Source organism: Pelodiscus sinensis, chromosome 5, assembly GCF_049634645.1.
Source record: "Pelodiscus sinensis isolate JC-2024 chromosome 5, ASM4963464v1, whole genome shotgun sequence".
Classification (NCBI taxonomy): domain Eukaryota; kingdom Metazoa; phylum Chordata; order Testudines; family Trionychidae; genus Pelodiscus; species Pelodiscus sinensis.
In genome coordinates this window covers 103,947,419-103,972,810 of record NC_134715.1, presented here as the reverse complement: position 1 = coordinate 103,972,810, position 25,392 = coordinate 103,947,419, and the positions used below count along the sequence as shown (strand labels likewise).

At 43.0% G+C, this 25,392-nt stretch overlaps 1 protein-coding gene and 1 long non-coding RNA gene across 2 annotated transcripts in view; both read right to left on the bottom strand.

Moving 5' to 3' along the window:
• Positions 1–25,392, bottom strand: part of KCNIP4 (potassium voltage-gated channel interacting protein 4) — a 581,010-nt gene that overhangs the window by 457,649 nt on the left and 97,969 nt on the right. The gene's annotated exons all lie outside the window — the stretch shown is intronic.
• On the bottom strand, positions 2,596–11,374 carry LOC142829477 (uncharacterized). The gene is made up of 3 exons (XR_012903901.1): positions 11,135–11,374; positions 10,598–10,704; positions 2,596–2,757 (listed from the first exon to the last, which is right to left on the bottom strand). It is a non-coding gene; the product is annotated as an uncharacterized LOC142829477 (long non-coding RNA).

Genomic DNA, 25,392 nt, shown 5'->3' with positions numbered 1-25,392 from the left:
GCTGCTTCCAGTGGCCGGCTCTCCCCTCCTCCTCCTTCCACCCCCCCCCCCCCCCCCCGATGTCCCCTAGTTATGCCTCTGCCGGGAGCCGGAACATCCGGCTGCAGACCCCGCCCAGGCCGGCCGAGGGCTTGGGAGACCCAGTGCCACTCAGGCACTCCGGGATCCTGGAACACCCTGGCAACCTGCTGAGGCCTGGTATTTTTTTCCTGTGGCCCAGTACCGGGCCATGGCCCATACTTTGGGGAATGCTGTAGTATAATTATTTCCTATATACTATACTATAACGAAGTTAACAACGTAACTTTTGGCAGCTAAATTGGCGCCTCCCATAGCGTGGCACTCGGGGGCAACTGCCTCCCTCCTCCATCGCTACGCCACTGATAAATTGTGGAAAAACTTCAGATAATGGCTATTTTGGACTCTTCCTCCACATATCCATAGTTACTTACTTTCAAATATTGCTAACAGATCTGGGATAAAAAAAAAGTAATCCATGACCTAAATATTGGTCTTCATCAATAGTGTTTTAACCTTTAGAACACTAAGACTTTCATACCCTGGACTTACACACACAACCTTCAGTTTTGGTTGATCTAGAAACACAAACTCAGAGTACTGAGTACTTACATAAATATGTAAGATTGAATACTAGTTGACTTTGAAATATCTCAGCATTCTGTTGTATGGTTTTATGCATTAGCAGAGATGTAAGAAAAAACAAAACATTAGCCTAAACATTTATGTTGTAATTGCAACCTAGCAGGCTATCAAAGTGTTCATAAAATCATGCTGACATATGGCACTCTATATCCAGCTCTTCAGATTAGAATTTTATTGTGTGAAATAATGATGCTACTACTACATAGCTTAATATTGCATTAATTTATAGTAAATAATAAAAGGCTAAGGCATAGGTTTAACACGCTTAATTAAAAAGGAACTATTAAATGCACTGTAAAATAATCAACAAATAGGTTGCATTTTAGTTCCATTTGGTAGCTGAAATATGTTTAAAAGCTACATTTTGGAGTTTAGAAAAATTATGCTCTCTGCTCCAGGGTTTAATGCCACTCATGTGAGCACTTTCATTAAAATGCAAATTCAGCTATACTGCCAATGTAAAGACATAAGCTTTGGAGAATATAGAATATGATAGCTGAAAAACTATTAGTTAACTTCATAACAGATCAGATTAACGCCAGTGAATTGTAAAAATTATGTTTGTTCCTTCACAACATCGAAGAAGTTATAAATTAGACAATCATACCACCTAGAATTTATTTTCTACAAATTTTACTTTAAAAACACTCTCCTGTGAACAACTGTCTTTACTGTATTGTTAAATCCTTAAATTTAAAATACTATGATTTCTTATTGTAAAACTTTCTCCAAGACTTGCTGATGTGAGGTTCTATAGTCTGGCATCCAGTGTCAGTAAAGTTTCATTTAAAATGTACCTTGCATATATAAATGAATACCTCCAGTGTTAATGCTACCCAAAAGGAAATTGAAGTGACTGCTGTCAGGGGTGACCATTAGTTACCCCTGCAGTTTTTTGCAGGTGGCTTGACTGGAGCCATCGCTGGGCTGGTTGTAACCGGTGATGAGCTGGCTCAAGGCCTCCTTAGCTACATAAACAAGTTGTGAGATAATTAAGCCCAAGGACATGTGTGGGAATGGGATAGCCGTGGTGCTTCTTGCTAGAATCTGCCTGTGAATGTTTGTGCTTCTCAGAAAGAGAGAGCTATAAAACAGCTGAAAGGCACTGCTTGAATGGGCAGTCCCACCTGTGGATCTAGGCCGTGTGGATGCCCAGGAGTTCCCCATGCTGGAGCAGCACCCACTACCAGCCCTCAAAAGCACAGACGGAAGGGCCCGGGACTGGTGGTAGCTGGAGAAGGGATGTAAGCATTGGATCCTTGCTTGCCTGAATGCTCGCTTGTTTGCTTAATTGCCTGCTTCTCTGCGCTGAGAAGCACATATTTAGTAATGCATGAAGGCTATAAGGCATAATATGCTTTGGCAATAAAACCTCTTATGTTTATGCACCTGGTGTGGCTTCACTGAGTGTATCCGAGCCTCCTGATAGAAGCAACAACTGCCTATGGCACTAAAATGGGAAAGGCTTAGAAGTGGACTCTGATGGACTTGGACTCTGTTCAAGCATGTAGGGCTCATCTAGACCACGCTAAAAATGTCGAAAGAGGATATGCAACTTCTTCAGGAATTTGCATATCTGCTTTTGAAAGTAAAACTAGTTTGGACATGGCTTTATCGGTGCCCGTCTCCTTTTCGAAAAGCCGCGTAAACCTCATTTTTTGAGGAAGAGCAGCTTTTTGAAAAAGGGGAAGCAGTTTTGCCAAAAAAGCCATGTCCAAACTACTTTCACTTTTGAAAACTCCACTTTCAAAAGTGAGATCAGAAGAAGATATGCAAATTCCTGTGGAATTTGTATACCCTCTTTCAACACTTTAGCATAGTCTAGATGAGCCCATAATGTCCCCACCCAGCGCAAAATTTCCTAACTGGTAGACTCCATTCATGGATCTCTCCTCTCTTCATGCCCAGTCACTTACCCGACTATTCCTTTAGCAGACATTTCCCTTTGAAATCATGGAGCTATGCATCTCCTTCTCCAGTCATCATCTAGATTTCCTGACTCATTGCCCATGAGCCACATATCTGGTAGTGAAAGCAGGGTTGCTTCCTCAAAAAATTCCAGCCATAGAAGTCCTCTGTGGCTCTGCCTGCCTCCTAGGAAATTTGAGACAGAAGGGGTTGGACCTGTGAAGTCTCCCCAACAACCTTGATTGTGCCATCCAAATATCAAATTTCACCAACATGTTTGACAAAAAGAAAGCTAACAGCTTTCTGCCCCATCGTAGCTATGACTTATCTACTCAATCTATCTTCAGCCTAGAGAAAAGATATTTTTTGAATGTATCTATTCTCTCTTCAAATCTGAGTTAGCACTAGACAGGGTATATCTTAAACAAAAAACCCACCACCCTTGCAAAAGGAAGCTTTTCAATTTTTCCACGTGCCTGTTTTCTGATTTTCTTTGCAAGTATGAAGAGGTATTCCTGTGGCCATGTCTGGATTAGCAGGGGTTCCCAGGGGTTATATCTGAGACAGGTATCCTTTACCCCATATCAATGAGCTCTTTGAAGAAGCTCTTTTCTGCCAACAAATTCATTAATTTGGACCTTTTGTGCAGTTTACAGGTTGGTTCACATTTCATAAAGAGACCACCTTCCACATTCAGTATGGAAATTGGCTACTTGGGTATGCCACTCAGTCTATTCAATACTTGTACAACTTTCCAACATTTCATTCATGATATTTTTAGAGACATACTGGACCAATTAGCTATTTACCTCTTTTTTCCTGATGCTCGGGTATTTTAGTGAACATGTACACTATGTTTTAGTGACTTCACCAAAGCTATCTGTATTTGAAGCTCAAATAGTGTGAATTTGACCTGGACAGGTTCAAATTTCTGTGGTGTACTGTCTCCCCCAAGAAGTAACCACGGACCTACATATGGCAGCAGCCATGGCCAACTGATGCATTCCGAAGTTCCTCAATGTTTTTTTCAGCTTCGTCACCCTGATGGTATGAGTCAAGCTCATCTGGTCTTCAAAAACCTGTCTCCATGAACTAAAGAGTACATCCATCCTTGATCATCTATACTCCACTAAACCATTTATGGTAGATGCTGACATGTTAAACTTTGCCACAGGCATGATGTTATCCAAACAAGTGGGTCCCTGGAATCAATTTCACTCCATCCCTTTTATTCCCATAAATTAAGCCACACAGAAAGAAATGTATAGCTAACAACTTCTTGTCCCAGATTTCAAGGTGGCATTCAAAGGTTGGCATAATCTCCTGCAGGAAGCTTGATTTCCAGTCCCGTTCCTTAAGTTCCACAAGAACCTGGAATAACTTCAAGCAGACAGATACCTCAACCAATGCCAGATCTGCTGATCCTGCTTTGACTAATTTGACTTTATAACGACATATTGCCCAGGGACAAGAAATGAAAAGGCAGATACTTTGTCTCACAAGAGTGAGCACCTCAAAACCTGGTAGAGAACCCCCTTTCACATTTTAAGGCATCCAATTTTGTCAGTGGGTATGTGAACAGCAGTCTCATGTCTTTCATTTGCTCTCTATTGCCCATCAATCCATTCATAACCCAGATCTGCCAGACTGAGGTGATGCAAGTGCTGAGCCTAATTCAGCTTTCAGGGTGCAGGGTGGCATAAGGAATTCCTGGACAGTATTCCTGTGGAGTCCACTGAGGTCACTGTCCTAGGATGTGGGACTGCTGATCCGCCACTTATGGAAGCGGCAGTGGTGCAGGGTGAGCACTGGCAGCTAGTTACTTCTGGCAGCAGGCAGTGTTCCACCCCTGCTCCTAACCCTCCCACTGTGTTGTTACATAACCGTTACACTTTACTTTCTGCAGGAAACAAGGAGTCACCCCCCACAGTGGAGGAGACCAGGCCTTGCACCACCAAGGTTGAGCAGTCTCCTGCCACCACTGCGAGGAAGAAACGTAGGGTAGTGGTGGTTGGAGACTCTTTTCTGAGGGGAACAGAGGCGCCCATCTGTCGCCCTGACAGCTCATCTTGAGAGGTATGCTGTCTGCCAGGGGCCCGTATCCAAGATGTTATGGAGGCATTGTCGAGGATTATCCGGCCCTCTGACTACTACCCCATGCTACTCATCCATGTGGGCACAAATGATACTGCCAGGTGTGACACTGAGCGGCTCAAGCATGACTACAGGGCTTTGGGAGTACAGGTGAGGGAGTTTGGGGCGCAGGTGGTATTCTCTTCGATCCTTCCTGTCAAAGGCAGGGGCCTGGGAAGAGAGGTGCATCCTGGAGGTGAATGCCTGGCTGCGAAGATGGTGTTGCCAGGATGGCTTCGGCTTCCTTGACCACGGGGTGCTCTTCCAGGAAGGACTGCTTGGCAGAGATGGAGTTCACCTTTCCAGGAGCAGGAAGGCTTTGTTTGGACACAGACTGGCTAACCTTGTGAGGAGGGCTTTAAACTAGGTTTGATGGGGACAGGTGAGCAAAGCCCACAGGTAAGTGCTGAATGTGCGGGACTGGGAAATGGGTTGGAAATGGGGGGGACTACGGCCTATAATGGCAAGGAGAAAGGAGGGTCAGGGCACAACAGGGAGGCAAGATCAAATCAGTATCTTAGATGCCTATATACAAATGCGAGAAGTACGGGTAATAAGCAGGAAGAACTGGAATTGCTAACAAATAAATACAACTATGATATCATTGGTATTACAGAAACCTGGTGGGATGGGACGCATGATTGGAATGTTGGTATGGAAGGACAGACAGGGGAAAAAAGGGAGGAGGGGTTGCCTTGTATATTAAAAATGTACACACTTGGACTGAAGTGGAGATGAATGTAGGAGATAGCTGTGTAGAGAGTCTCTGGGTTAAGCTAAAAGGGGTAAAAAATGAGGGTGATGTCATGCTAGGAGTCTACTACAGGCCACCTAGCCAGGTGGAAGAGGTGGATGAGGCCTTTTTTAAACAATTAACAAAACTATCCAAAGCCCAAGATTTGGTGGTGATGGGGGACTTCATAGAATCATAGAATAATAGGACTGGAAGGGACCTCGAGAGATCATCGAGTCCAGCCCCCCGCCCTCAAGGCAAGACCAAGCTCCGTCCACACCATCCCTGACAGATGTCTATCTAACCTGTTCTTAAATATCTCCAGAGAGGGAGATTCCACCACCTCCCTTGGCAATTTATTCCAATATTTGACCACCCTGACAGTTAGGAATTTTTTCAACTATCCAGACATATGTTGGGAAACTAACACAGCGGGGCACAGGCTATCCAATAAGTTTCTGGACTGCATTGGAGACAACTTTCTGTTTCAGAAGGTTGAAAAAGCTACCAGAGGAGAAGCTGTTCTCGATTTGATTTTAACAAATAGGGAGGAACTAGTTGAGAACTTGAAAGTGGAAGACAGTATGGGGGACAATGATCATGAAATAACAGAGTTCATGATTTTAAGGAAAGGTAGAAGGGAGACCAGCACAATTGAGGTAATGGATTTCAGGAAGGCGGATTTTGATAAGCTCAGAGAACTTGTAGGTAAGGTCCCATGGGAAGCAAGACTGAAGGGAAAAACAACTGAGGAGAGTTGGAAGTATTTCAAAGGGACGTTGTTAAGGGCCCAAAAGCAAACAATTCCGCTGTGTAGGAAAGATAGAAAATATGGCAAAAGACCAGCTTGGCTTAACAAGGAGATCTTGCATGATCTCAAAATAAAAAAGGAGTCCTATAAAAAATGGAAACTAGGACAAATAACAAAGGATGAATATAGGCAAGCAACACGGGAATTCAGGGGCAAGATTAGAAAGGCAAAGGCACAAAACAAGATCAAACTAACTACAGGCATAAAGGGAAACAAGAAGACCTTTTATAAATACATTAAAAGCAAGAGGAAGACCAAGGACAGGGTAGGCCCACTGCTCAGCGAGGAGGGAGAAGCAGTAACAGGAAACTTGGAAATGGCGGAGATGCTCAATGACTTCTTTGTTTCGGTCTTCACCGAGAATTCTGGAAGTGTGCCTAATGTAGTGAATACAAGCAGAGAGAGGGTAAGTTTAGAAGATAGGATACACAAAGAACAAGTTAAAAATCACTTAGGAAAGTTAGATGTCAGCAAGTCATCAGGTCCTGATGAAGTGCATCCCAGGATACTCAAGGAGCTGATAGAGGAGGTATCTGAGCCTTTAGCTATGATCTTTGAAAAATCATGGAAGACAGGGGAGATTCCAGAAGACTGGAAAAGGGCAAATATTGTGCCCATCTGTAAAAAGGGGAATAAGAACAACCCAGGAAACTACAGACCGGTCAGTTTAACATCTGTCCCAGGGAAGATAATGGAGCAGGTAATTAAGGAAATCATATGCAAACACTTGGAAGGTAATAAAGTGATAGGGAATAGCCAGCATGGGTTTGTGAAGAACAAGTCATGCCAAACTAATCTGATAGCTTTGATAGGATAATGAGCCTTGTGGATAAGGGAGAAGAGATGGATGTCATATACCTAGATTTTAGTAAGGCATTTGATACGGTCTCGCATGATATTCTTATTGATAAACTAGGCAAATATAACTTAGATAGGGCCACGATTAGGTGGGTGCGTAATTGGCTGGATAACCGTAGTCAGAGAGTTGTTGTTAACGGTGCTAAATCCTGCTGGAAAGGGATAACAAGTGGAGTTCCTCAAGGGTCTGTTTTGGGACCCGTACTGTTCAATATCTTCATCAATGATGTAGATATTGGGATAGAGAGTATGCTTATTAAGTTTGCAGATGATACCGAACTGGGTGGGGTTGCAACTTCTTTGGAGGATAGGGACATAATTCAAAATGACCTTAGCAAGTTAGAGAAATGGTCAGAGGTAAACAGGATGAAGTTTAATAAAGAGAAATGCAAAGTGCTCCACTTAGGAAGGAACAATCAGTTCCATACATACAAGATGGGAAGTGACTGTCTAGGAAGGAGCATGGCGGAAAGGGATCTAGGGGTCATAGTGGACCACAAGCTGAATATGAGTCAACAGTGTGATGCTGTTGCAAAAAAAGCAAATATGATTCTAGGTTGTATCAACAGGTGTGTTGTAAGCAAAACTCGTGAAGTCATTCTGCCGCTCTACTCTGCACTAGTTAGGCCTCAGCTGGAGTACTGTGTCCAGTTCTGGGCGCCACATTTCAAGAAAGATGTGGAGAAATTGGAAAGGGTATAGAGAAGAGCGACAAGAATGATTAAAGGTCTAGAGAACATGACCTATGAAGCCAGGCTTCATGAACTGGGCTTGTTTAGTTTGGAAAAAAGAAGATTAAGGGGGGACATGATAGCGGTTTTCAAATATCTAAAAGGGTGTCACAAGGAGGAAGGAGAAAATTTGTTCCTCTTGGTTTCTGAGGACAGGACAAGGAGTAATGGGCATAAAGTGCAGCAGGGGAGGTTTAGATTGGACATTAGGAAAAAATTCCTAACTGTCAGGGTGGTCAAATATTGGAATAAATTGCAAGGGAGGTGGTGGAATCTCCCTTTCTGGAGATATTTAAGAACACGTTAGATAGACATCTGTCAGGGATGGTGTAGACGGAGCTTGCCTTGAGGGTGGGGGGGGCTGGACTCGACCTCTCGAGGTCCCTTCCAGTCCTATGATTTTATGATCCTACAGAAGAGGGATCATATTTGTATTTTGGAAGGACAGCCTAGACTTTGGCTCTTGAAATTATGGCTACCTAGTCATGTTGGCCAATCCAAGACTTGAAATCTGGTTTCATAAGCGTTTCGGGTGGTCAGGTCCACACACTTGCATCAAAGAATATAATAAGTTTTATCTTGAAAAAAGATCCTGTAATTGAAGCTACTTGACTTTCTCCAGCCCTTGCCCATTCCATCTCAGCCTTGGTCTATATATCCATTGCAAGTGGAGCTGCCTTACTTCTTAGGTATATGGTGATACTAAGATGGAATACTTTGGCCTATGCTGCATTATTCCTACCACCTTGGAAACAGCACTTCTCTTCTTAGAGAAGATCTTCCATTACCACAAACTACTACTAGCCATCATGTTGGACTGGGGTCTTCAGTTATGTCCTTTTTTTGTCAGGAGAGTCTAAGGCTAGGTCTGCACTGTGATGGTAAGTCAGAAAAAGAAACGCTATTTGTGGTACACAAATTGCATATTTCCGCTTTACTGTCAAAAGAAGCTTTTCTGAAGTTTGGTGCTTCTACAGGGTGTCAAATTTTGGAAAAAAGTGCTCTTTCGACATCCTTTATTCCTCATAACATGAGGTTTACAGGGATGGCACAAGAGTTGCATCCGCTTTTCGAATTTTTTTCCAAAAGAGCAGATGCATTCCTTGGACACAGTATTGGTTTTCCAGGATACTTCCAGTATCCTCAAAAAGCAGAGCAGTCTAGATGTAGCCTAAGTCTTCTTGGCTTAGAATCCCTTGACTCATCTGCCTTTCACCTACAAACCAATGGCAATCAAATGAGTTAAGCAAATTCTGGAACAGATTACTTGCTCTCTCAGGATATGTCTGCACTGCACACTTATATCAAAATAAGCTATTCCAGAAGAAATACTCTGAAATAGTTTATTTTGAAATAGCATGTCTACACTACAGGGAAGCCTCAAAATTAGTCTGGAGCAGTCTACCCTAATGTAGACATGCTACTTGAATTAGAGCCCCAGGAGCCACTGGGGAGTAATTAGTTTGGCCCTGGGGAGGAGCTATTTCCAAATAGCAGCAGTGGAGCATTCACACTACTGCTATTCCGAAATAGCTATTTTGGAATAAGTGTTTTTTCTCATGGAATGAAGTTTGCAGATTTCAAAATAAGCTCTCTCTTATTTTTAAACAACAGAATTGCTGTGTAGATGCTTGCATTGTTATGTGGAAATTATGTCAGTTATTTCAAAATAATTATGCTGTGTAGACACATCCTCATTTACCACTAGGATGACTGATTTTCCCTTCTGCAGAACATCACATTTGCTTTATGTATTTCTCTCCTTATATGAACTGGGCAGCTCTTCCCAGCCATAGCATGTGGCCTAAAACCTGCTACTTAGTCAGGAAACAGAGGAATCCGGGATGGCCTGGTTGTCTATAGTGGATTCAATGGCATCCAACTTGAGTTACAGGTGCATTCAGGCTGCTCTTATCTGCACTATGATGATGCTATGGAAGAGGTGTGGCCACTCAGAATCTGGTTGTTGGACTTTGTTTTGTTGTTCATTTTTTTAAAAATCAAAGATTTAAGTGATAATTGGGTATGAATATTTGTGAGCTCTGTTCCACATGCAAAACACATCAGTAATTTGACTAAGAAGAGTGAAAATAAAAATTAAGCAATTTACAATTGCCAGTGGATGATATTCTGTACTTAGCAATACCACTCTAAGGGTATGTCTAGACTACATGCCTCTGTTGGCAGAGGCATGTAAAATAGGCTACCCGACATAGTCAACGAAGCCAGGATTTAAATATCCCCGGCTTCATTAAAATAAAAATGGCCACCGCGCTGTGCTGGCTCAAGATGCGGATCGGTCAACAAGGGAAGCCTTTTTCGACCGCTCCTGTAAACCTGTGGACAGAGGCATGTAGTCTAGACATATCCTAAATTAATAATAACAATGTGGTATGGAGGCCCCTCAGTGGAGGACGTGGGGGTGCAGGAGTCAAGGGGAGGGCTCAGGATGGAAGGTTCAAGAGAAGCCAGCTGGGACTAGGAGGGAGTGTGAAGGCGGGGGCTGCCTGCCCATATCTGCTCCCCAGGCTAGCTGAGCCTGAGCTACCTCAACTATTCCCCAACAAATTTTGTTCATCTATATGTCTGACAGTTTTGTTATTTACTACAGTTTTAACCAGCTTGCCTGGTAATGAAGTTAGGCTTACTGGCCTACAATTGCTGAGATCACCACTGGAGTCTTTTTAAAAAAATTGGCATCACATTAGCTATATCCAGGCATCTGGTACAGAAGCAGATTTCAAATGATAGGCTACATACCAGTTAGCAGTTCCGCAATTTCCCATTTGATTTTCAGTAGTTACTGTAGCTTTAATCACACAGCAGGAAAGCAAGTAGATTTCCTAATTTGAGTTACTAATTGGTGTCTGCAAAATTGCAAAATATGCTGGTTACTCATTTGACTAGGGACAAGATTAACCTCTCTCAATACAAGCTAAGTTTGGTAATCTTAATAGCTAGGTCCATCAAGGATGGATTAACACGGACATATCAAAGTTTTCCAATGTACTGTCAACTAACTGGCCTGCCCCCCAAAAAAAAAAATCACACATGGTGGCAGAGGTGAGCACAGAAATCATTCCAATGCTCACATTACCAGACTCCCCCTTCCAATTAAAAGGGATTCCATCCCCCACCCCCGCATTCTTCTTCAGGTATTATTCATTATACTGAAATGTAGCTACAAATTTGGATTGTTTTATGCCAGTAATTCAACAAATTAGTGAGACAATACAAAATTAATTTTAAGTAACTGCTATCAAATATTTTCTGTCTCTTATTAAATCTGAACCTTACCTCATGTTAAAAATGTTCCTTCCAAGCATACTGCCGGGTTGCAGGACTCATTACCATAGAAAGGGAGGCTAGAGGATTAACTGAGAGTCCTTAATATCCTTCTTCCCTAAATCTGACAATACAGATTAATGTTTTTAGGTCTGGGAGTTTTACCTGCTTTTCTATCTGCATTGTCAGGACTCTATTGTTATTACCCAGAAACAGTGCTCATCATCTAAGAACATCACATGGTTCCTGTGACTTGGATCCAGATCTCATATTTACCTCTTTATGCTGCTTGCCAAGGAATCACCAAGGTAACCCAATAATTAGTTACTATGGAGACAACTATACTGCATAGGTCAGCTGACACATAACTAGCACTCTTATTCATTGAGCAATTCAAAACCATTGATTTTTCTAGTGCTGCCCGCCAGCCACTTCTAGTTCCTGCCTCACTAATGAGGCACACTTTTTTAAACTTGAAAAGTTATGTGATTTGAGCCCCTGGATGTGACGTCTGAATTGCTCTCGGGAAGTCCTGTATGATGCTATAGTGGCAGCTGCTAGCAGACTACATATGTTCTCATTCACTTTCTCTTTAAGGTACTAGCTCTATGACAACACAAACTAAATTTTGGCTGGTCCCTGCACAGATACACAAAAAAAGGGGTTCAGATGAATCCTTCTCCCCATCCACAACTTATACTCGTGCACTGGCCTGAATCCCCGTGTATTGGGGGCCTTACTACTGTTTTATATTCCTCTCCAAAAAAGGAGCAGCATCTGCTAGCTGTGGAGCAAGGAACACAAGGAGAGCTGGACACACAGAGCAAGGGCTCAGCTAGATTTGATGCTGAAGGCTCAGGCTCAACACAGATGTTTCACCTTCCTTCAGCAAGGCCATTAGTCTTTAATGCCTCTGAAGTGGGAGCTCCCAACTGCACATCTGGATCCTTGATGCTCACATAACCTTATTTCCCCCTTTAGTCCACAACATCTATCCTAAAATGATATAAAGGTAATGGAGAATGGGAGAGAGGTGATGGGATACAGAAAACCTGAGACAAACACTGAGGACTTATCCAAACAGAAACTTAATATCTACAAAATAAATTATATTTCTTAGGGTGTGTTTAGACTACCTAGTTTTGTCGACAAAAGTGGACTTTTGTCGACAAAACTATACCAGCGTCTACACTACCGCTGAGTTCTGTCGACATAACGTCGACAGAACTCAGCAGTTTTGTCGACGCTGGTATACCTCATTTTACGAGGCATAACACCTTCTGTCGACAGAACTCTGTTGACAGAAGGTGTTATTGCCTGTAACGTTGCGTCCAGACTACGGAGTTCTGTCGACAAAGCAGCTTGCTTTGTCGACAGAACTCAATGTGTCTGGACGCTCTTTGTCGACAGAAGTTTTGTCGACAGTATCTGTCGACAAAACGCGGTAGTCTAGACGTACCCTTAGAAAAGTTCACCCACAGGAAACCTACAGGGGTGACTATCTGGTAGCACGACTTCATGTAATATAATCCCACCATTACTTATTTCACCCCTTTTTGCCTATATTAGCCAATTAGCCTGTCATAAGACAGGATTTTCAGGTCTCTCCTCCACGTTGGTCTTCTCTCCTGAGCCTTGGGTCTCTCGCTCCATCTCTCTCCCCCCCCCTCCTCCTCCCTCCCCCTCATCCTCTCTCTCAGCTTTCCTCCGCCTCCTGCTCTTCTCTTTCTCTCTTTCTCTTCTCCTCCCCCTCCTGCCTCTCACTCAGGGGACCACAGCCAGCTGAAGAGAAGCACAGCAACTACTCAACACCCTTATCCCCATAATGTACCTCTTAATTCTGGGTCCTCATTAACCAAGGATGGCCAACTGTGAGTGGGGTGTAGTGGAAGGAGAGGGGAGACATATGCAAAAGGTAGGAAACAGAGGCAAAGGATACTACCCAACATACTGTGGGGTTGTGATTTTGTTTATGGCTGCATGCTATTGAACATGGCTGTGCTGTCTTCCCAAATAAAATACTTGGTTCTTTTTTCCTTTTAATCTAAAACTAGGTGGCATTTTGCAGATTCCTAAATCCAAATCCAAGAGATATTACTTTGTCACATCCTCATTTTTCACACTCTCAAACTGGCTATTATTTTTCATCTTAAAAATACTCAGGTTCCGTATTTGTGGAATATCTTCTCCTTCATATTTCAGCTGCCTTCTCACTTAGACAAGACTGATGGCTTTTTACTAGTCCCAAGTCTGTTTGCCAGAAGCTGGAAATGGGTGACAGGATGGATCACTTCATGATTACCTGTTATGTCCATTCCCTCTGGGACACCTGTCATTGGCCAGTCTTGAAGACAGGATACTAGGCTAAATGAACATTTGGTTTTATCCAGCATGGCCATTCTTGTGTTCTGCTTTTCTGCTTAATGACATTAGTTTTATCTGAAGTACAGAAGTCATTCAGTAATTCTGGACACTGGCAAAACAGTAAGATCACTGGCATCCTTGACACTGCTGATTAAAGGCTAGAGAAAAAAAATCATAGTACAGGTATAATGTTAGGTGAGAGTTATCTAGAAACCAAACCGGTTTTGTATAATAGCAGGAAAATTGAACATGATTTTATAATATGCCATTGCCAAGACGACTCATTCAGTTTTGGGATGTATAGTATGCATGCAGAGAGCTCTTACAAAATGCAGGTATTATGTACTATGGCCACTCTTATCTTAAAGTGTCTCCTAATCAAAGAGATTATAAAGTTATTTTGGAATTTATTTCTTCTGTACTCATACCATTGCTTAATGAAAATTGAGTTTTCATTTTGCATACAGTTTGCTTACTGAAGCTAAAACTGTCTAATAGATCACACAGACAGTTAATTTGATTTCCCATTTATATCACTTTGATTTTATGTCAATGTGATGGCTTTCTAAAATAAGCTAACAATACCTCAGTGTTTACTTTGGAAATATATTGGCCTAAATTGCAGAAATGCTATTTGCACAATTAAGTGAAGGTTATGTATGTTTTTATTTAATTAACCTATATTTGTGTGCGTTTAACATTTTGATCAGCACTGAAATTTATCACAAGGTCATCTACTTGATTAACTTAACTTGAGGAGTCTTTATTCTACCATAAAGCTAAAGAATAAAATTAATACGCTTGCCATGTACACAAGCTGAAGTTTCTGTTTACATGAATTGTCCTTAAATAAGCAGATGTCTATTTATAGAGTGTTAAAGGCTTCAATAGTGGCTACTTAATTCTATAAATATAGCATAGTGTACATAGAGTTTTATTGTTTCTTCCCAGAATCATGTAAATAGGTGTGATCAGACAGACAGACTGTAGGCCAAATCTGGGCTACCAGATGCTTTTGAATGGATTCCCAAAGTCTTTAATTATTATTGATTTTAATTATTTACTTTGGAGTCTGGATCTTAACTGATCCTAATACAATAGCTGATCATTCATGCTGGAAAGTCTCAATTTCAAGCAATGGACATTATGAGCTTTATATATTTTGGCATATTAAACAAGAAAATATAGAATGATTTAGGAAATACTTTTATAGTAATTTTCTCTCAAAAGTAACTAATAAGCAAGATTTACCTAGTAAATCTTATGTTGCTTTTTTAAACGATAATCTTGAAAAAAGTTGGCACAAATTTTACAAACAAGGATTAATACAATTATTTTAAATGCCAGAAAATAGACACATTAGATACAGCATTTCCTGAAAGTGACTTTCCCCAAGGAAGTCTATTATGCCGTTTTATTCACAGTATATTTGGTGAATATTCACAAATTAAAAACACATTTAAAATATTTTTCACGTGAGTATATCTGTGTATTCTCAGACAACTACAACAGTTATCCACTATACATCTGAGAGAGAAAGAGTAAGTAGCTCTCTCTCTGGTCTGTTTATTCAAGAACTCCTCCTAAAAGGTAAGAGCTAAGACCACCAACGTTGGTATACAGCTTCCTCTTATAACTTACAAGATAAGGGTGTCAGTGCGTGGCTCAAGCTATCCCCTCCCCCGATTTGTATAGGGATGCATAAAAATACACAGGAAAAAAGTGACATCATCAGGCAGGTGAAAGGGGCAGGAAGGGGGCAACAGTTCCTGCCCCCCTCCCCTCTGTGGGAGGCAGCGGGCGGGGAGGTGAAAGAGGGACATATGGATCCGCAGAGCCAGCACTCACGAAGAGCCAGCTTGAAAGTCAGCTCCTCATGCATATCAACTCCTGCCTGCCCCCCTCACCCTCTGCACTTCTACCTCTCTATCAGCAGTAGCAGCATGGGGGGGGGGGGGGGGGGGGGGGGGGAAGGGAGAAGGCAGATCCAGTGCTCATGGGGAGCTGGTTTAAAAGTCAGCTCCTTATGGGCACCAGAACCCACCTTCCCCCCCTTGCTGCCTCACAGTCTACGTCTCACTGCAATGCTATTTTGGGATACCGAAATAGCTATCCTGCATCTATTTCAAAATAGAATAGGTTTGCTATTCCAACATCCCTGTAAACCTCATTCCATGAGGAGTAAGGAATGTTTCAGAATAGCGGGTTATTTCAAAATAAGGTACAAAATAAGCTCTCAAAATAAGATTTACATAGCTCAAATTACATATCTTATTTCGAGCTATGGTGCAGTGTAGATGCACTCATACAGAGGCAGCTAGAGGGGGTGGAATTCGTGTAGCTGACTGGATTAACTAATAAACTCAGGTTTATTGGTTAATCATGTAGTCATCTATACGTCATCATCCCTAATAGAGAGACATACCGTATATTCCGGCGTACAAGACGACCTCTGATGTTAAAAAACATCCCCCAAAAATCGGGGGTCGTCTTGTACGCCGGATGCCCCGCCGCCGGAGCCCCTCCGCGGCTTTGAAAGCCTCGGGGGAAGCCGGCGGCGGGGCATCCCAGGCGCGCCTGGGCTGCCCCCCCGCCGGAGCCCCTCCGCGGCTTTGAAAGCCTCGGGGGAACCGGCGGGGGGGCATCCCAGGCGCGCCTGGGCTCCGGCGGGGGGGCAGCCCAGGCGCGCCTGGGATGCCCCCCCGCCGGCTTCCCCCGAGGCTTTCAAAGCCGCGGAGGGGCTCCGGCGGGGGGGGGGGGGGGCAGCCCAGGCGCTCCTGGCGGCTTTGCTCCCGGTGCCTCTGGTCTGCTGGGGACCATCTCCAGCAGACCAGGGACACCGGGAGCAAAGGAGGCGGAGGGGTGCTGGGGTATAAGATGAAACCCTATCTTTTAATTAAAAAGATAGGGGGTCGTCTTATACACCCAGTCGCCCTATACGCCGGAAAATACGGTATTTCTCTCCTGGCCCAAACTGATGCGGTGAGAGAGGGCTGGGGTAGTTCTTTGCACCTGAGGAAGCCTACATACTGAACCTTTTGTCCCCAGTCCCACCCTAGAGTAATGATTTAAATGAAGAAAAGCAAACATTAATTGAGTTAAGGACCTGAGCAATGCTGGGGATCTTCTAGTTACTTATAAAACTAAATTGTGTAGTTGTCATTTTTTAAAACTTTTTCCTCATCTTAATTTAATAATTACATCGAAGGAGAGATTAAAAGCACTCATTCCTCATACACGTAGCAGTATGTTCTATAAATCAATGAGAGAGACATGATTACCTACAATTTTACTGCAATAAATAAAATCAAGTAAAAATGTTAGAAACCTAAAATGACATGACAAAAACAAATTATTTAATTGTCTCCTATATTAAGGCAACCTTAGAAAATAAATAACATTCCCTTAACAGTTCTGGATATTAGCTAAGGCTGTAAATAATTAGAAGAAAGTTCAACTTGTATATCAACCCTGATATCTTCTAAGAAGTATCTATCACAAAAGGGCAACCTTTTCTCAAATAATGAGTAGCAAACTAGCAATTGGACAGCTGTTCTAATTTTAGACTGACAGATAAATTACTGCAGGTTTCCTCATATAATTTAATTTGCAGGAGGGCTGGAGGTGAACCATTCAGACTTGAAGTTTTAGTTGAGTGCCCTCCAACTGAAATCATATAAATCTGAAGTCCTGATGAATGTATGGTGCTTGTAGTTCAAGAGTCATTGCATTACAAACTATAGCAACACAATTTTAATATGTTCTAATATCATGTTGCTCCTGAATTCTAAGTTCAGGACAGCACACACTAATAGATTCATATTTTTTCCCTTGGGCGTGCCTGTGAGTTTATAAATAATTAATTTGATTATGAACGTAGCTTTATTATCCAAAATAGTTTTCTTAAAATATTTTCATACAAGAAATATCTATTCCAGGCCAAAGTGTTCCTAAATGTCTAATACACTATTTAAAAATAAACAAATCAAGACCACGGGCCACAACCCCAGCATGTGTAAACTGTCAAACTCCATTGGTTTTAATGGAAAGGTAACTATTTAAACCTCTTGAGGATATATCTCTGTAAGTCTAAATGTCTGTCTAACATTTTAACATTTGCCTATAGTCTCTTTGGCACTATCTCCATATTCTATTCTATAAAGTCAAGATACTCTAATTACTCAAAAGCAATGGCCTCATTAGGAAGAAAACTGTCTTTAGCAAATAACCCAAAGCCTAAATTGATATAAAAATCATATATCTATATATTGACAACTGTTGTTTTATACAATACAGCAGTTTTGCAGAAGTTGCATGTAAGGTAAGATACATATATTTGGAAATGGATCAAGAGTTACCACCCTACCTTCACAGTATCTTTTGTAAGCATGTAAAAGGTCACTGTAATAGCTCCCATTCAAACTTCTATTTCAGACCTTCCAATTCCTTTTGCTAACTTGATGTGTTCAGGAGTTCTGTCATACAGCACACAGCAATAAACTGACACTGTGACAAAGTAAGCCTAGAAGGCTTCTACACATAGGCTACGTCTACACTGGCCCCTTTTTCAAAAGGGGCATGCTAATTTTCAACTTCAGAATAGGGAAATCCGCGGGGGATTTAAATATCCCCCGCGGGATTTAAATAAAGATGTCTGCCACTTTTTTCCCGGCTTGGGGAAAAGCCGGAAAAAAGCGTCTAGACTGGCCCGATCCTCCGGAATAAAGCCCTATTCCAGAGGATCTCTTATTCTTACTTTGAAGTAGGAATAAGAGATCCTCCGAAATAGGGCTTTATTCCGGAGGATCGGGCCAGTCTAGACGCTTTTTTCCGGCTTTTCCCCAAGCCGGAAAAAAAGCGGCGGACATCTTTATTTAAATCCCGCAGGGGATATTTAAATCCCCCGCGGATTTCCCTATTCTGAAGTTGAAAATTAGCATGCCCCTTTTGAAAAAGGGGCCAGTGTAGACGTAGCCTTACTGTCTTCACTCCAAGTACTTGCATCAATTGTTTGCAATATTATGCATTTAAAGGTTATGCCCTCCAGGTTTCAGCTTCTGATGTACACACTTCAGTGGGAGAGCCTGAATAAATACAATGTAGCCTTCTTGTCTCCAAACATCTAGATTAATTGAGCTTTCTGCTGCTTTGTGCATTGCTGTGGCATGTGCAGTGCAATTCTCATACTTTAAATAGTGGATTTAAATGTTCTTAAGCTATAAAAAGAATGAGCTTATTATTGCAGTTAGTTGTTGTGCAAAATTGAGTAAACAGAATTAGGTAGTAATACAGTATACAATTGGAAGGTTTTCGTTATAGGTTTACAAAAATATAGTGTTAAATCCCGAGTGTATACTCGGGGAAAAACCTCTAAATGTTCTATTGGCTGATAAAGATTAATATTTCACTTGAATAGGACTACCTCAGCCCACTTGTTTCAAGCCTATAAACCACTAAATAAAACAGAGCATAAGCTAGTTACTATATGTTCCTTCATCATATGTTCCTTCATCAATCCAGTTCAATGCTGGGGGGGAGGGGGGGAACCTTGAAAACATTTTCATCTGTCAGGTTATCTTCAAATGAATGTCCACTCAAAACATTAACAGCACCTGAAGTATTACTGTTACTAATATTGGTCTTGATCTAAGTGGTGTTGAATACTCCTTTCTGCCATTGAAACCAACCTGAGTGATGAGTGTTTCAAGCTGAAAGGAAGTAGTAGGAAATTTCTTTAAACCTCAGGGATTATTTTTTAAATTTTCATTCATATTTATTATGTCATTGTGGAAGAGTGAAAGTCAATTTCCAAGCAAGGCAATAACAAAGATCAACTACGTATTTGCTAATGGTATTCAGCCATTGACTTCATAAATAGCCATTAATTCATGATATATCAAAATAGCTTTTTTGCCAAATAGCTTGTCAAATGAAATCAACTTTTATAATTACATTATTATTTAGAACATGTCAATAAGACACTTTTTTCTTATTGGTGCTGCTGTTAAAATAAATACCTTTTAAAGGCAGAGACACAAGGTGAGCGAGGTAATCTCTTTTATTGGACCAATTTCTATTGGTGAGAAACACCAACAGCTTGTTTCTCTTACCAACAGAAGTTGGTCCAGTAAAAGAGATTACTTTACCCATCTCATCTCTAATATCCCAGGACTGCCACAGCTTCTACTATACTGCATTTATAAATTAGAATAAGTTTTTTGCATCTAGCATTGTAATTCGTGTGATTTCTAGTACAGGCAGTCCCCGACTTATGTCGGATCCGACTTATGTCGGATCCGCAGTTACGAACGGGGCTGCCCCAGAGTACACGGACTGCGGGACCTCGCGGTCCTGCCGCCCGTGTACTCTGGGGCTTTCTCTGCGTCTCCCTGGTCTGCAGACCAGGAAGACGCAGAGCAAAGCCGCGGAGGGGCTCGGGCAGCCCAGGGGCGCCTGGGCTGCCCGAGTCCCCCCCCCGCCCCCCCCACCGCGGCTTTGCAAAGCCGCGGGGAAGCCAGCAGCAGAGCAGTCCAGGCGCGCCTGGGCTGCCTCGCTGCCCGAGCCCCCCCGTGGCTTTGCAAAGCCGTGGGGGGGCTTGGGCAGCGAGGCAGCCCAGGCGCGCCTGGACTGCTCCGCTGCCCGAGCCCCCCCGTGGCTTTGCAAAGCCGTGGGGGGGCTTGGGCAGCGAGGCAGCCCAGGCGCGCCTGGACTGCTCCGCTGCCGGCTTCCCCGAGGCTTTGCAAAGCTGAGGGGGGGGCTCGGGCAGCGGGGCACCCCAGGCGCGCCTGGGCTGCTCCGCTGCCAGCTTCCCCGAGGCTTTGCACAGCCTCTGAGGACGCCGGCAGTGGGACAGCCGCGGGGCGTCTGGGCTGTCCCGCTGCTGGCTTCCCCCACGGCTTTGCAAAGCCGCGGGGGAAGCCGGCAGCGGGACAGCCTAGACGCCCCGCGGCTGTCCCGCCGCCGGCGTCCTCAGAGGCTTTGCTCCCCGTCTCCCTGGTCTGCTGGTCTCCAGCAGACCAGGGAGACGGGGAGCAAAGCCGCGGAGGACCCAGGTGGCGGGACCACGGTGCGTCTCGGTCCGCCGCCCGTGTCTTCCTGGTCTGCTGGGGTGGGGGGGGGGGGGGCGCAGCTAGTACGCCCCCCCAGCAGACTAGGCTTTTCTCCGGACGCCTGTGGCAGAGCAGCTGGGGTGCTGCCGGTTGGTCCCGCAGCGCTGCTCTGGGCGCTACTGGTCCAACCCAGCAGCACCCCAGCTGCTCTGGTCCTGATTCAGCCGCTGCTGGTCAGTTTCAGCAGCGGCTGAATCAGGACGCCTGGGGCAGAGCAGATGGGGTGCTGCTGGGTTGGTCCAGTAGTGCCGAGGAGCGGCGCTACTGGAGCAACCCAGCAGCACCCCAGCTGCTCTGCCCCAGGCGTCCTGATTTAGCCGCTGCTGAAACTGACCAGCGCTGACTATAGGAAGCCCGAGGCAGAGTTGCTCTGCCCCGGGCTTCCTGGAATCAGCTGCTGATCAGTTTCAGCAGCAGCTGACTTGGGGACGTTTGGGGTTCTTAAGTTGATTCTGTATGTAAGTCAGAACTGGCGGTCAGTTTCAGCAGCGGCTGAATCTGGACGCCAGTTCCGACTTACATACAGATTCAACTTAAGAACAAACCTACAGTCCCTATCTTGTACGTAACCCGGGGACTGCCTGTATTAAATATTTGATTCCCAATATGTCAGAGAAACTTTTTGCTAACTGGTAACATGGGATATATTGTATGTATGTGTGTGTGTGTGTATGTGCATGTACATGGGAAAGGGCAGCTGAAGGGAGAGTCAAATGACAACGTGTGTAGAGAGAGGGCCAGTGACAGTTTTCCTGAACTGGCAGGCAGATAAGAGGTTGGGCTCTGAAGGAAAAAGCTCTAATCTCTCCTGCTTCCTAACTGCCATACGGTCTCTTGACCTTCACATTAGAAATCTTACAGGTTCTCAGGAATCCAGGAAAATCTGAGTCAAACAGATCTGCCAAAGAATATATCTTCTGCAATGTCCCTTCTGCAAAAAAATTGCTAAATCAGATTAAGCCTGTCTGCCCGATTCTATATTGATCCCAAAGAGCTATAACAAAAAAGTTACTTTGACCTCCCACACCTTTAAAGTTGTTCTACAGTGTCTTACTATATAAATATTAAGAATAGGAAGATCCAAAAGTCAGTAGGGGAGCAATTTAACTTCCCTGGGCACACAGTTTTGGATTTACAAGTTGCCATTCTCTGACAGAAAAACTTCAAAAATAGACTTCAGAGAGAAATTGCTCAGATGGAATTCGTATACAAATTTGACATGCTGAACCAAGCTCTAAAAATAAACACATGGAATGGCTCTCACGTTACAATAGGTAAGTTTCCCATTCAGGTACTCTCACCTTCTCACCACAGTTGGAGATGAGCCACATGGACTCTGACTTAGAATCACAGAATCATAGAATCCTAGGGCTGGAAGAGATCTCAGGAGAACATTGAGTCTAGGCCGAACCAACCCTAAATAAATCATTACAGCCAGGGCTTTGTCAAGCTGTGATTTAAAAACCTCTAGGGATAGAGATTCCACCACCTCCTTAGGTAACCCATTCCAGTACTTCACCACCCTCCTAGTGAAATAGTTTTTCCTAATATCCAACCTAGACCTCTCCCCCTGTAATTTGTGACCATTGCTCCTTGTTCTGCCATCCATCACCATTGAGAACATAGCTCCATCTCCTCTGGGACCTCCCTATAGAAAGTTGATGGCTGCTATGAAATCCCACCTCACTCTTTTCTTCAGCAGACGAAATAAGCCCAAATCCCTCAGACTCTACTATTAGGTCACATTCCCCCACATTCTAATCATTTTGGTTGCCCTCTGCTGGCCCCTCTCCAATGTGTCCACATCCTTTCTATAGTGGGTGGGGGGGAGAGGGCAGAACTGGACACAATACTCTAGATGTGGCCTCACTAGTGTTGAATAAAAGGGAATAACTTCTCTAGATCTGCTGGAAATGCTCCTCCTAATGCACCCCAATATGCCATTAGCCTTCTTGGCTACAAGGACACACTGTTGACTTTTATGTAGCTTCTCATCCACTGTAATCCCCAGGCCCTTTTCTGAGGAACTGCTACTTAGCTAGTCAGTCCTCAGTCTGTAACAATGTTTGGGATCCTGCCGTCCCAAGTGCAGGATTCTGCACTTGTCCTTGTTGAACCTCATCAGATTTCTTTTGGCCCAATCCTCCAATTTGTCTAGGTCACTCTGGACCCTATCCCTACCTTCTAATGTATCTTCCTCCTCACCCAGCTTACTGTCATCGACAAACTTACTGAGGATGCAACCTATCCCCTCATCCAGGTCATTAAGAAAGATGTTGAACAAAACTGGCCCAAGAACTGATTCTTGGGACACTCCGCTTGAAACCGACCACCAGCCAGACACTGAGCCATTGAACCTGACAATCTAGCCAGCTTTCCAGCCACTTTACGCCCATTTAACCAATCTATGCTTCCTTAATTAGCACTGTTGTCATACTCCCATCTCTGTAGGAGTTGTAGCTCATGAAAGCTTATGCGCTAATAACCTAATACATTTGTTAGTCTTTAAAGTGCCACTGGACTCTTTGTTGAAACAGAGTAACACAGCTACCGCTCCAAGACCTATATAAACATTGTGATTTAACAAGCAACTTTCAGTACTGGATTGAATAAGGAAAAATTTAAAACCTATTATTAAAATAACGTTAATGCTAACCTTTCAGGGACACATCATATTTGGGCTGCAGGGGAAAGCTTCTATTTTACTTTTTAAAAATTCGTATTCATCAGTTATTACAGAGCCTAGGGGAGACATGAATCTGCATATTATATAAACTACTATTGATCCCTTTAAATTGGGTTAATATCAAGGCTGAATACTGAGTAATATTCTCATCATTTTGTCCTTAACTGGACAACTATTAAAACTGTTGGCTTGAGATTTTTTTGAACTTATTTTTATGCCTGCACAACAGACTTTCTGGCCTTATGATTACTAAGTAACAATTTATATATATAAAAAAAATCTATAACTAGGGAGGATTGCTTCTGAGATAATGAGAAATCTTAAAATGAAAAAAAATTAAAAACACTAAAAACATGGGTATGCAACCCACTTAAAGTAGGATATTTTTAAATATCTGAAAGATAGGACCTGAAGATCTGGACCAGATGCTCCAATACATTGGGTGCCCCAAAACTAGGAAGAGCATGAAAAAGGATACCTTTTATCTTGTGTTTTCCCTTCAAGTGCAAGGATCCTCCTGTTCCAGACAATGACAAAAAATAAAACCAAGCCCATGAGGTCCAGATCATAGCCTATTGAGAAGTTACACTCAGTAATAGTGAAGGTCCTGTGATGAGTGCAAATTTTCCATGAACTAGGAATCTGATAAACAGTTGGGTATGGTAATCATCAGATCTTTTTCTGTCTACCTATAATCTATGGAAATAACGTCCCAAAGAGAAGGATGGAATCTGAGAGCAATTGAATAAATGAGCTCTGCTGATCTAGTGGCAGATTGTCTCCTCACAGTTTGAGGTGGTAAGGGTTCAGGCCCACCTGCTCCATTGTGTCTCAGCCCAGGGCAGTCTACCCCTCTCTGGGCCAAGAAGGCACACTATCCACCAGAGCTAGAATGCCCGATCCACTTCCTTTCTTGGCTGCTCTGTCCTGCGTCCAGGCCTGAGCCATACACTCTTCCTGCTCCACCCTAAAGATCCAGGCTTATTAACTCCACTGGCTGCTCAGCCCTGCATCCAGATTCTTGATGATCTGCCCTGACTGCAGGTATGGGCTAACCATGTTTATTGTTCACTCCCTGAAAATCAGGCCTGAACTTGAAACTTCTTGTCCTGTTAATGCCTCACAATGACGTACAGGTGTGTAATTGCTCACAGCAGGTGACACAGGCTACATCTAGATTACAGTCTTCTTTCGGAAGAAGCTTTTCCAGAAGAGATCTTCCAAAAACACTTCTTCCGGAAGAGGATGTCCATACTGCCCAAGCATATTGAAAATGCGATCTGCTTTTTCAAAAGATAGCATCCATACTGAATGGATGCTCTCTCACATGTAAGCTTTGATTGCTATGGGTGGAGTGGCCACCAGGGCACCTGTGCTTTTTCCTCTTTCCTCTTCTTGCGAAAGAACTCCCTCTTCCCTGTCCACACATGCGTTTTTACCAAAAGTGCTCTTTTAGAAAAAGACTTCTTCCTCGTAGAAAGAGGATTACCAATGCTGGAAAAACCCCTCTTTTCTTTTGAAAGAACGTGATTGCAGTGTGGACGTAATTGATTTTTTTGGAGAAAAATGGCTGTTTTTCTGAAAAAAGCCTCTGTAGTATAGACATACCCTGTACAGATATGTACTGAGACCATGTTGCCCCCACATGACCCAGATGGAGTACAATCCTACCTCTAGACCACTTCAGGAACCAATGTTGGATTTTATTTGATTTCTTGCAAACTCTTCTCCTTCCTTACTGGTCTTCCCTAGTGTACAATTATTTAAATCTCATAAGTGAAAGATTCTGAGGTACAATGTTTATCTCCTCCCCCCCCCCAATGAAAAGAAAGAAAAAAGAATGAGCTGCAACCAGCAATATGAATATTACAAAATTTATATTTTTATCCACACTGTGGCAGCAGAGTCCTTAAAAAAGAAAAAAAAAAAAACAGTGCAGTTTCAAGAGATCACTGCTAGAACATATAAGAAATGGGGATAATTTAGAAAATCCTACAAATTCATTCCCCAAAAAAGATTAAATTCTTTAAAATTATGGGTAAGTACAGGTCCCCCCCCCCCATTTACAAATAACAATTTTGTGGGTCATTCTTTGCCTTTTTATGGAAAGT